Here is a 10991-nt window from a genome sequence, read left to right on the forward strand (position 1 = left end):
TACATACATAATATTGATTTTTCTGTTTTATGATACACTGTATTTTAATGTTATTATCACATTCCCCTTACTCTGAAGATTCTGTTGTTTGTAAGTTTGTGTTGGGACTGGTAAGCATTCCTCTAAGTCAGTGGTTCTCAACTGGTGGGTCGGGACCCAAAAGTGGGTCGCGGACCCGTTCTGGATGGGTCGCGGACAGCTGGTCAAAAAAGTAAATAATATTTAATGCACATCTGATGTTGGACATGTCTTTTATTTTGAAAAATAACTTATATTGAAAGGCATGCGTCATGTGAACACATGCAGTTGTAATGGTCCTCCTCAGTTTCTTATTATTTGCTCTGAATGCAAAGATATCAGTTTCTTATTAATGTGGCCTTTTGTGGGTCTTTATTTTGTGCAATTTGATATTTATTCACTTTTGTGAATATGTTATGAATGCAGAGATGCATTAGAAGTCAAATATATCGTTTTGTTGGTCTTCATTTTGTGCAGTTTGATATTTTTTATTCACTTTCGTACTTGCTCAATAAAGAGCAAAATGAGTTTTTAAAGGCTTAAAAAATAATAATCTTGGTTTGAATTCTATAAAAGTGGGTCGCGACTTAATGACCATGGGAAAATGTGGGTCCCAGAGTGAGACTAGTTGAGAACCCCTGCTCTAAAGTGACTCACATCACATACATTTCTTTCATAAAAAACAAATTGGTTTTGTCCTTGGTTGAATGAAATGTAAAAATGAATTTGTTTCACACTTTGTAATGTTGTTTTTGCACTACCAAGCCACCGTACTTACAAGTACCAATAACAGTCAGTCACTACTACTGCTACTTTGAAAAATAATTATATACTAATAATAAAGTTAACAATAACGCTGCTCCTAACACCTGCAGAGTAAGGCCACAGATAGACAGACTATGGGAGAGAAAAATATAGTTTGTGAAATTAGAGAGAAAGAGAGAGAGAGAGAGCCTCATACCTTGATGGACCTGTAGAAGCTCTAGGTAACCAACCTTTCTTACTTCCTGTGGAATAAACAACAAATACTGTAGTAGGTTGAATGCTGTCAGAGGATACAAGTGTTTATATGAGATAAGACATGACTTGCAAACCAGACCAAGAACAATTGTGAACGTGTCACTGGCTCAGTGAGTAAGAACAAAAACATGTCTTTCTCTCCTACAGCATGAGGCAGAAGTGGATAAACTCTGACATGACGTGCCTGATGGCAGTTTTTCTCAGTCTCAGGCTGCCGTTTATTTCTGTCCCACTCTGACCTGAATGCAAATACGTGCTTGAGCACACTACCTGAGCAAACAATCATGCTTTTGAGAATGTAAGCTAGATGGCGTGAAGCATGACCTTTAGATAGCCTAAACACCCTTTACATCAAACTTAGTTATTTTCATCCCTCTTAATAAAATTAGGTCAAACTAATAAAATATCTAATGTCTCTATCTCATAAAACGATCCTGCTGTTCAATCACTCAAACAGACATGGACCTCTTGTGTCATTGGCATGAAAAGCAACTTTATAACTGATGCCTGATGGAAAAAAATACCCATGGAGCACAGTCCTCTAAGCATAATGGAGGCCTTGTCTGTGCAGACAGCCACTGGTTCCAACCGGCCAACACCTCACTTCATGAGGGAATAGCCTGGAATAACAGAGCACTGTATGTGATCACTGCACTTACACTTCCTTGGCATCTGGGCAGTTACACACAAATGACATGCTTTCATAAAATGATTTGAAACATCACAACACAGACCTCACACTAAAAACGAAGAAATAACTCATTTAAATGGTAATTTAGTGCACTTCTTCACCACTCACTTCACACAGGCCTCATTCACTTCATTTCTACACCGTTACCTCATTTCCAACATTGCATGCGCTTACGTGTTAGTATTTGAGTGCAATGTCTTTAACCAAGTTGAATGTGAAGCCAGAAACTGAATCACAGACCTTCTGCTCAATGGATGACTAGGTCACTTCCTGATGCACAGCTGCAGCAGAGCACAGTCACTTGACAACTACAAACCAGATGGAGATAGACCTTTGGCTACTTTGGCCCCCTGAGGATACATTTTTGTACATTTTGTGACCTCTTGACCTTTGATAAAACGAAGAGAGGCCGGTTTATACTTCTATCTTGTACCTTAACCTCTCTTCAAAACACTGACATGTTTGTTCATTTTATATGAAGCTGTACTAATGGTTTTTGTTGTTTAAGTTGTTTATTATCAGCAGGATAAACCCCTTGAGTTGTCGCAACTCGTTTTCGAGGGGGTCCTGCGAACCTCACATCAACATAAAACACATCTCATCACAGTACAATAAAAGGATACAGAACAATACAATAAGTATTGTAATAAGTACATACACACACACACACAAGAAAAAACAAACAAAAAAGACAAAACAAAAACAAAGACTGGACAGACATACAAAAATCAATCAGACAAGTTGCAACCGGGTTTGGACAGGTATTCAGCGAAATGTGGTGACAGATTCAATGAAAGCATGAACAAGTAATTTCCAGTCATTTGGTGCTCTGAACATAAACGCTTTTCTACCGGTTGTTTTTCTGGTATGTGGAACGGAAAAGTTTTACATTCAATTGGGTGGGCATTTTAATGGGACATATTACCATAGACTTATTCTAGTGCCACAGAGCTAAGAACCTGCCAATAAGTGAATTATCAGTTAAAACCAGTCTCCAGACCCTCCCAGAAAGCAAAGATGAACATCACACTTGCTCCATTTCTTTTCCGTAGTGTTTACAGATCTTCCATTCATTTGAACGATGTACTCATTTGTGTTTGTTGTCGGAGCTTAAATCATATCTTCTACACAAACTTCCAGAAGTATTCCAATGGTGTATGGAAGGAAATTACATCTTCTGTGAGAGCTGGACCAGAAAAAATAGTATTGGGACCAATATAATATATATATGAGCAGCGATACCAGTCATGGAGCATGTTGTGTTTTTTTGGTCAGGGGTCAATGTCCACATTGGCTGCGCAGTAAGTGGCTTGTTGGTTTTCTTTGTCCACTTGTCCACAGGCATCATCACCTGACTCTTCATCACTTGCATCAGTGTCATCTAATGCCATGTCAAGTGAAGGGAGAAAAGCCAAAAATCCATTAGGAAAGTTTTAATCAGCAGAGCACCAGGACAGGCAGGACACAGACGTTTCGACCAAAGTCTTTTTCAATGTGTGACACACATTCAAAAAATACATAAAATAATTTACTTTACTTGACTGACCATACAACACTGACCAACTTGTGGGTTTTACTTGGTTTTTAATGAAATGGCTAAATCTGATAAGGTGCAAAACTGTTTATTACGGTGTCAATTCTATTCAGCCTTGTTGTGACCAACAAACGGCCACAAGATGGCGCCAAAGTATAGCCTTTTCAAAGTATACAGAAAGGTGGCCTTGACTTAGAAAGCTGAGCAAATTAGGTAAGGCAGCATTTCCAGAAAAAGAAAAGAAAAACAGACTACAAACAAACTACAATAACGCTACAATTAATATTTTATACTAGTTTAGCTTTAATATTTCTCTCATTTCCATATGCAAATTAAATGTAATGCCATGTGTGATGTCATATGTGACTGTAGTTATCAATTTGATTATGTGAATGCAACATTTATGTTACAAAAAGGAGATTATTTGCTGGAAAATATGGTCTGATTTCAATTTGAGCTCTTGTCTTTATATTTTATGCAAATTTGCTCATGTTAACAAAGAATTTCAAAAAACTTGTAATACATTTTTTGTTTGTCTTAATGTAAGTTATCAACTCAGTAATTTTCATGGAGATATCTAAAGGTTAAAAATTTTACCCTATTCACGTGAAAAAATGTTTATATATGCGTATAAATGGTATATGTTAGGGTGTTTTTCGAAACTTTCCCGTAATGGGATTCTTCGGGGCTTTTTTTCCCTCACTCAGGACATGCTGAGGATACAAAATCAGATGAGTTTGCTTCTGTTGCAATTTGTTTAGCCTTTTCTCATAAAATGACTGGACTATTAGTCTCTCTTTGGTATCTGCATAGAGCTGGGGTTGTAGATTTCCTTGGCAGGAGGTCATTTGAGGACATGCACGTGCATGTCATGTGCTGTGAGGGTGGACTATAAAAGGAAGGGTCTTAAAGCATTCACACCTTCTTAAACGATCTCCTCTCACTTGATTAAGACTTTTGTCTCTCTGTTCATGATGCGGCTGTATGGCGCTCTGATCCTGCTTACCATTCTGTCCACAGGTGAGTACAGCTGCAGGCCTTGACTACACAGTGCAACACAAAGAAATTTTAAAAAATAAGGCACTATTTTTTAAACTGATGATTTTGGAAATACAATTTACAACAGTTCCACAGTGTCATCTAAAAAGCTGTTTGACGTTCTCTTAGAAGGGTTCAAGAAGATGGACTGTAATTGAACACTTGTTGGCATGTGACTCTCATGTTTCATATTGTCTTGGTGGAATATTTTCATTGGTGCTGTCAAAGGTGACATAGTGTATCCTAAAGTGTGTGTTTGTATTTTGTGTTTCTGTATAGCATGTGGATTAAAATGTTACGCGTGTGTAACTGACAAACCTATGCTCTGCACACGGGTCTCAACTTGTCCAGAACCCTTGGACCGCTGTTTCTCCACCGAAACGTCGGGTATGTTGTCCTCCACAATAATTGATACTATACTATACTATACTATACTAGAGCTAGTATATTGCTGCGGTGAATTTCTGAGCTTCTTCTTACTTTGTGTTCTACAGGTATCACCACAAAGGGCTGTCGGAGAGGAATAAACTGTTTAAACTACATGCACTGCTGTGAGGAGGATCTGTGTAACAGTGCCTTGGTCTCTGGTTCCAGTGCAGTCCTCCTGCTGCTGTCCTCGGCCATCACCACACTCTTTCTCTGAGGCTCTGCAGCAACTACAGCTGAGAATATTTGACCCTCTTCCTGTTTTTTTTTTGTTTTTTTTACCAGATTTGTATGACTCAACACCAATGACAGATTACATCTCAGTTTAATTATTATAGTTAACTAAATTAAACTACAGTATGATTGACTATCAAGTGCAGCAAAATAGTGCGTTGTTGTGAAGCCATTATTATCTATGGCTATTAAGTTTACTAACAAAGACTAACAGACATTCGTGTTTTGGATTTCCTGTTTGATGTGTTTTGTTAATTTAACATTCACCAATGTGAAATGCTTCCTTGCAGACTCATAGAAAGACTAAACTTCTGTATTCTAAGTTAGGTTTTGTCATTTACACAGTTTTTAGTTTTTGCCTCTGTGTTACAGCAAAGATGTTACCTGCACTAAAAAAGAAGAATCCCAGTGTCCTCATGTTTAAGACCTCAAAAGAAGACAGAACAGCATAGATTTAAATTTAGGCCACAAATTCTGAAAATACGTGTATGGTTAAAAGCCCTAAATGTCATCAAGACCTTAAAGGAGTCCAATAAATTGCTTCCTCTAATTAACTAAATTATTGATCATTGGTTTCATTAAGGAATATAGAAGTGTTTGTCTATTTTATAATCAATACCAGTTGATCAGGAAACAGTGAGTAAGTGTAACCCCCTATGTTCCTCCTCTGTGATAATGAGAAGAAATCATAGAGTGCATCAGCTTGGCTTGCTTCAAGAGTATGGGAAACAACACCATTCCCACTGTTGGGCCACAAAGATGAGCCCAGTCCCCCAGTCTCCTTCCCAACCATCGCCCCCACTGCCTTTATTTTTTATCAGCACCATTAGTAAAGGCCTTGTGTTTTGTAAAGATGGTGCATAAAAATCGAAAGTGAAGTGAAGTGCATCAGTGCATATATTTAAATGCAGCATCTTAACTGACTGTCCATGCTCTGTTTATCATCACTGAACATCTTACTGCCCCTCCCAACCACATATCTCCAAGGAGCATATCTCTGCCGTGAGCCACCAAAACATACCGAATTAGACTGGAGGCATCTTTCAGGGTTTTTCAATAGGGAACAGAAAGGTGGTAAATGCATATCAGCTTGAAAATGTCAGGATCTTTGAAAGTAGAGTGAGCATTATGTTTGTTTGTTTTTTAATGTTGTTGAAAAATTAGAGAGATGTGCAATTTGTGCAAAGCAGTGGCAGATAGAGGATGTCTTATTTTAATGAAGCCATTTTCTTATATTTTTTCCTGGCTGATAGCAGAGATATGCCACTTGGGCATATGTGTTGGGTGGAGCAGGAAGGTGCTCACTGCTGATAGGGTGGAGAGTCAGTTTTTGATGCTTGGCAAAATGTCATCGTCATCATTACTTAATACACCAGGGCCTAACCCATTTAATCCCACATTTTTCCCAGACATGAACATATCCAAACCATGTGCCATTAGCAACCCTTTGAAATAATCAATCATTATTTTTTTTAATTTTCATGGAAAAATAGGAGAAAAAGTGTGTTTTATAGTCGGTCACAATTGTGACCGGTGGGATAATATACTAATTTTACATATCCATCATAGCTATCAAATTGCTTATATTCCAGCCCAATTTTAACTGGGCTGTACTACAGAATTTTTTTTTTTACTGTTACCAGTGCCAGCATACATAACAGATGCTTGTGTGCTTTATCACATGTTAGTGGGGCTATTTTACATATCAAAAACATGTAGAATAACTAAAAGCAAAAACAAAAAGACGCCTATCAACATTGCCATTGTCACTTTTGTGAAAAATTTAAGACATGCATATTGTAACTTTGTTATTGGATTTACATTTTAGTGCAATATTGCTTTAGTGTACTTTTCATTTTACCATTGTAAATGTACATTTTTAGTGCAATATTGACTTATTGACATAGGGGTCACTCAGAATAACCTGCATAACCTCAGTCTTACTTTTGTTCAGGTTCAAATGTAATTTCAAAAGACATAAAACCAACATGACTACAAAATGCACATTTTAACAAATTTGATGCAAGCTTTTAAAATAGTTTTTTTTAAAGAAAATTCATGAATTGCTCATCTTGCCAACCCTTATTTGTCACTGACCCATGTATGAGACTTCCTTTGTACAACATCTCTGTAGAAGAGGTGGCTGCTTATGACTGCATTGAGGGACCATGTAAAGGTGGGGCCCCACCACTTCTTGGACCTGATTGAGATATGACACCTTATAAAGTTTGTTTGAATGTTTAGATTTTATTTTTGACCACCTGCAACTTGGTCTTTGGCTCATCTGTCTGGGCCCTCTGGTGCGGGCATGGGCGGGCTCTTCCACAGGGGGTTGTGTGGCTGTAGGTATTAGTTCCATCCAATCAAGAGCACACAGGTTGACCAATCAACTGTCTGAAGACTGAGATCAGTTGATGAAATGAATCAAGTCTGGTGTGCTACTGCTGCTTGGTTGGAACGGAAACCTGCAGCTGCAGGGCCTTTTGTGGGCGAGTTTGCCCATGATTGCTCTGGCGGGTACAGGTGGGTATAGGGATTTGCCTCTTCACCAACAGTGGGTGGAAGTGGGGTAGTGGTGAGAGGGAAGTTATCATCCCTGATAACATTGTTTCTTACATAATCGTTTTGCCTAACCTTCATTCAACAGCCAGGCTGGCAATTGACCTGTCTCGCCCTTATAGTCCATATCACAGTCAATGGGGACAACATGTATTTCACTTTGAGAGATAGGTTAACTGAAATGCTTTAAGGTCTGTAAGGTCCAACATATACTGTGTTTAATTCAAATTTAAATAATAGTAATAAAAAAAGAAAGTTTTTAAAAAGTAGAAAGTTAGCTACTTACACTGTGTTATCCCACCGGTCACTATTGTTGCCATCGACAATTTTACTCATGCTGTGACCACACTAAACACAGTTGAGTGATTGTAGATGCATATGTCAATACTAGACACCTTAAAGATGATGTGTCCCAAAAATCTTTCTCTTATCTTTATGTCAACCTTCTTTGCTGACCTTCTTTGTCGGGGCTTTGATGCAGCCATCTTCCTCAGATGGTGCAACCAGGAAGTAATCAGCTCTGATCATGTGACAATTTACACTAAACATATGAAACTGCACATATGTGATCAGGAGGGTTTCTTGCTTCAGTATTTTTTGGAAATATGTTGATACTCCATTTACTAACATTTTTAGGGCCTTTAAACTGGAAATATTTTTTACGGTCACTTTTGTGACCGATGGGATTAAATGGGTAAGACCCAGCTTATGGTGAGGGGACTTGAGTGGTGGTGGTGGGCAAGGAGTGGAAAAGTCTAGGAAACAGTGTGTGGATCATTGAAAATCACTGCTTTACATGAGCTTAACTGTTGTTTAAGAGCTTAATGTTATTTCACATTAGTGAATCATCCTATAGTTAGTTAGTTTGGGGATGTTTTGTCTTTAAGTCCAAATAAAATCATAATTAATGTGAGTAATTTTTGCAGACTGTGAGTGTGTGGGAGAGCAAGAGGGCCGAGTGATCGGTATTGTGATTGTTAGCTTTGCACCCACATGTGAGGGAAGGAGCTGAACCTTCGGGTTTGACAGGCAACAGACATGCTGCACAGCTGGACAGATAATAAAGATTATCATGGCTATCATGGACAGTGTTTGTGTTTTTGTGACAAATGTTTGTTCATCAAAGATATGTTCTATATTTATACATTTTCATTAACTGTGTTTGTGTACATTTGGATCAGTGTTATGGAGACATCAGCTTGATGGTGGAGAAAACTAGGACAACACATATCTTGGATAAAGTATTTTTACGACTTCTTCCTAACTCAGAGACACACACTGTGCCAGCTCATAATTTGATTAATTCAAGTCCACTCACATCTCCTGTACTAAGTAGGCATACATATTCAATTCTGCACAAACATGGAACATTAAAGAGGGATTAGTGGAGATCTCTAGAAAGAATAGTTGATGTTTGCATTCACTGTTTCTCATAACGTATTGTGCAAACCCACCTTTTTAAACAGGCCTACTCCCTTTAACTTTTTTAAAACCTTTTTTTTTTTTTTAAGGTGACCTGATTATTATATCCTGGAAACAATCACACAGTTTATTTTTCAGTTTACACGTTTGTTACCATGAAGTTGCTCAGTACATTTTGGCGGTGCACAGCCCCATTTCCTGGCCCATAGTTGGCACCTGTTTATCAGTGAACAGCTTGAGACCATTGGCATCGATGAAGGCTGCTGCACACACGTACATGTGTCCCTTGGCACACGACAAGCAAAATAACTATGTATTACAACAGTGCCACCTCGTGTTACTGGTGGTTGAAAACTGTCACCGTCAGTTAATGTTGACCAGAAGAAGTGTTAAACACGCTTTATGACTCGAGTCATTATTGATTAATATTGACTGGTATTTAGTAACACATGGTGTGCCATGAAACATAGAAGTGAACTATCACAATAGCAGCCTGACTGTTGACAGCAGGCAGATCACCTCCATGGATACACCTGTTGTTACACATCCAGCCACCTGCCCTGTCCCTCAGTGTGAAAGGTAAGTTACCTCCTTCATTAACATCATGGGCAATGTGTATGTGTACCCCCATAGCTTTAAACCTCACTGCTGTATAACACACAACACTGCTGTGCAGTTCAGCTGAGAATGTTTCACTTTCTCATTTAGCAAATTTGTACAATTAAAAAAAATCATCAATATGTAAAAGCAGTAAATGACTACAACACACACAATCTGATCAATGACTGAACTGTTTAATCACTTCAGTTCTGCCTTTCACACACCAATTACAGCAAACAAAAAAAATAGCTTAGTCATGAAGGCCTAAATAGAGACAGGAGTGACAACAGGGCATAAAACATGAATAATCATGAAAAAAAATCAGTGGAGGACGTGGTTGATCCTGAGGAGTATCCAAGCAGACAAGAAGATTTTGGATGGTGAGTCATTTAAATTTTTTAAGTTTTAAAACTCTCTCTGCAGCATGCTGCTGTGCAAGGTTCAGAAAGGTCGAAGGCCAACCAGCACCGCAACAAATTCAGATGCATAACATGAAGATTTGGTTTGCTCTGTATCAGACAGGAATCTGACTCAATCTTTATTTGTTCTGATGCGTGGGCCTGCTGAAATATCCTCTGCTTTTAAAGAGACAGCCCCGGGTTTCACTTTCTTTTTACGGGTGGGAAATACTGACATTCAAACAGTCTTCATAGGCAAATTAAAGGTAGGGCTGGAGATTCTGGAAAATCGGCTCTAGCAGGCAACATTTTGAAAATACACAAGTCAAAAGTCCCAGCCCCTTTCCTCAGACTGCTCTCTGAAGCCATGCCTTCACCTTCCGTGGACGTAGGTGAAGACACTCAATGCGCATTACCAGAGCTACAATGATAGCCATCAGACTGGAGTGTGGCTTTTCCACGGACATAGGTGAAGACTCTGATCACGCACACGAGAGGAGGGAGAAAGATGGTAGCTTGATTGACACAGCACGATCCAATCAACTACAACGTGACATTGTACGTGATTGGATGGTATTTTTTGAGGCTTGTTCGTTTCCCAGGCAAGTGATTTTTTTTAAGTTCATTTTTGTGAAAAAGCCTTTATTTACTCAGTTGCAATTGGGTGTTAAGATGATTTCTAGCAGATTAGTAAAGAATCCAGAATAAGATCTCCAACCCAACTTTTAAGTCAATCTACAGCTGACGCAGATAGACGGTTCTGAGAACCACAAATACGATCCTAATTCAGTTATATAGATATAATGTAAGCAGTGTGAGATTGAGCATATCGTTGTTGTCATAAGAAAATATCTGACTTTAGCTTTGGTGATGTTTAGGGTTACACATTCCTCTGATGCCTTTGGAAACTCTTCACAAAACATCGACCATACTGTTTAGTTCATCTATGCATACGGAAAATGCAATACATTTGTTAAAAAGTGCTTTGGCAAAATACCTCTCAATTCCCTTTAAAGCACATGTCAGCTTTTGAATTGTGCATTCTGTGATC

General features: G+C 38.5%; 1 long non-coding RNA gene across 1 annotated transcript; it reads left to right on the forward strand.

Moving 5' to 3' along the window:
• The first annotated feature begins 4154 nt into the window (after window positions 1-4154).
• LOC146981807 (uncharacterized) lies at window positions 4155-8571 on the forward strand. Its single transcript, XR_015036608.1, has 3 exons — window positions 4155-4283; window positions 4581-4688; window positions 4796-8571. It is a non-coding gene; the product is annotated as an uncharacterized LOC146981807 (long non-coding RNA).
• The last annotated feature ends 2420 nt before the right edge of the window (window positions 8572-10991 follow it).

This window comes from Trachurus japonicus, chromosome 9 (assembly GCF_045865225.1).
Source record: "Trachurus japonicus isolate A0001 chromosome 9, Traja_1.0".
In the NCBI taxonomy this organism is placed as follows: domain Eukaryota; kingdom Metazoa; phylum Chordata; class Actinopteri; order Carangiformes; family Carangidae; genus Trachurus; species Trachurus japonicus.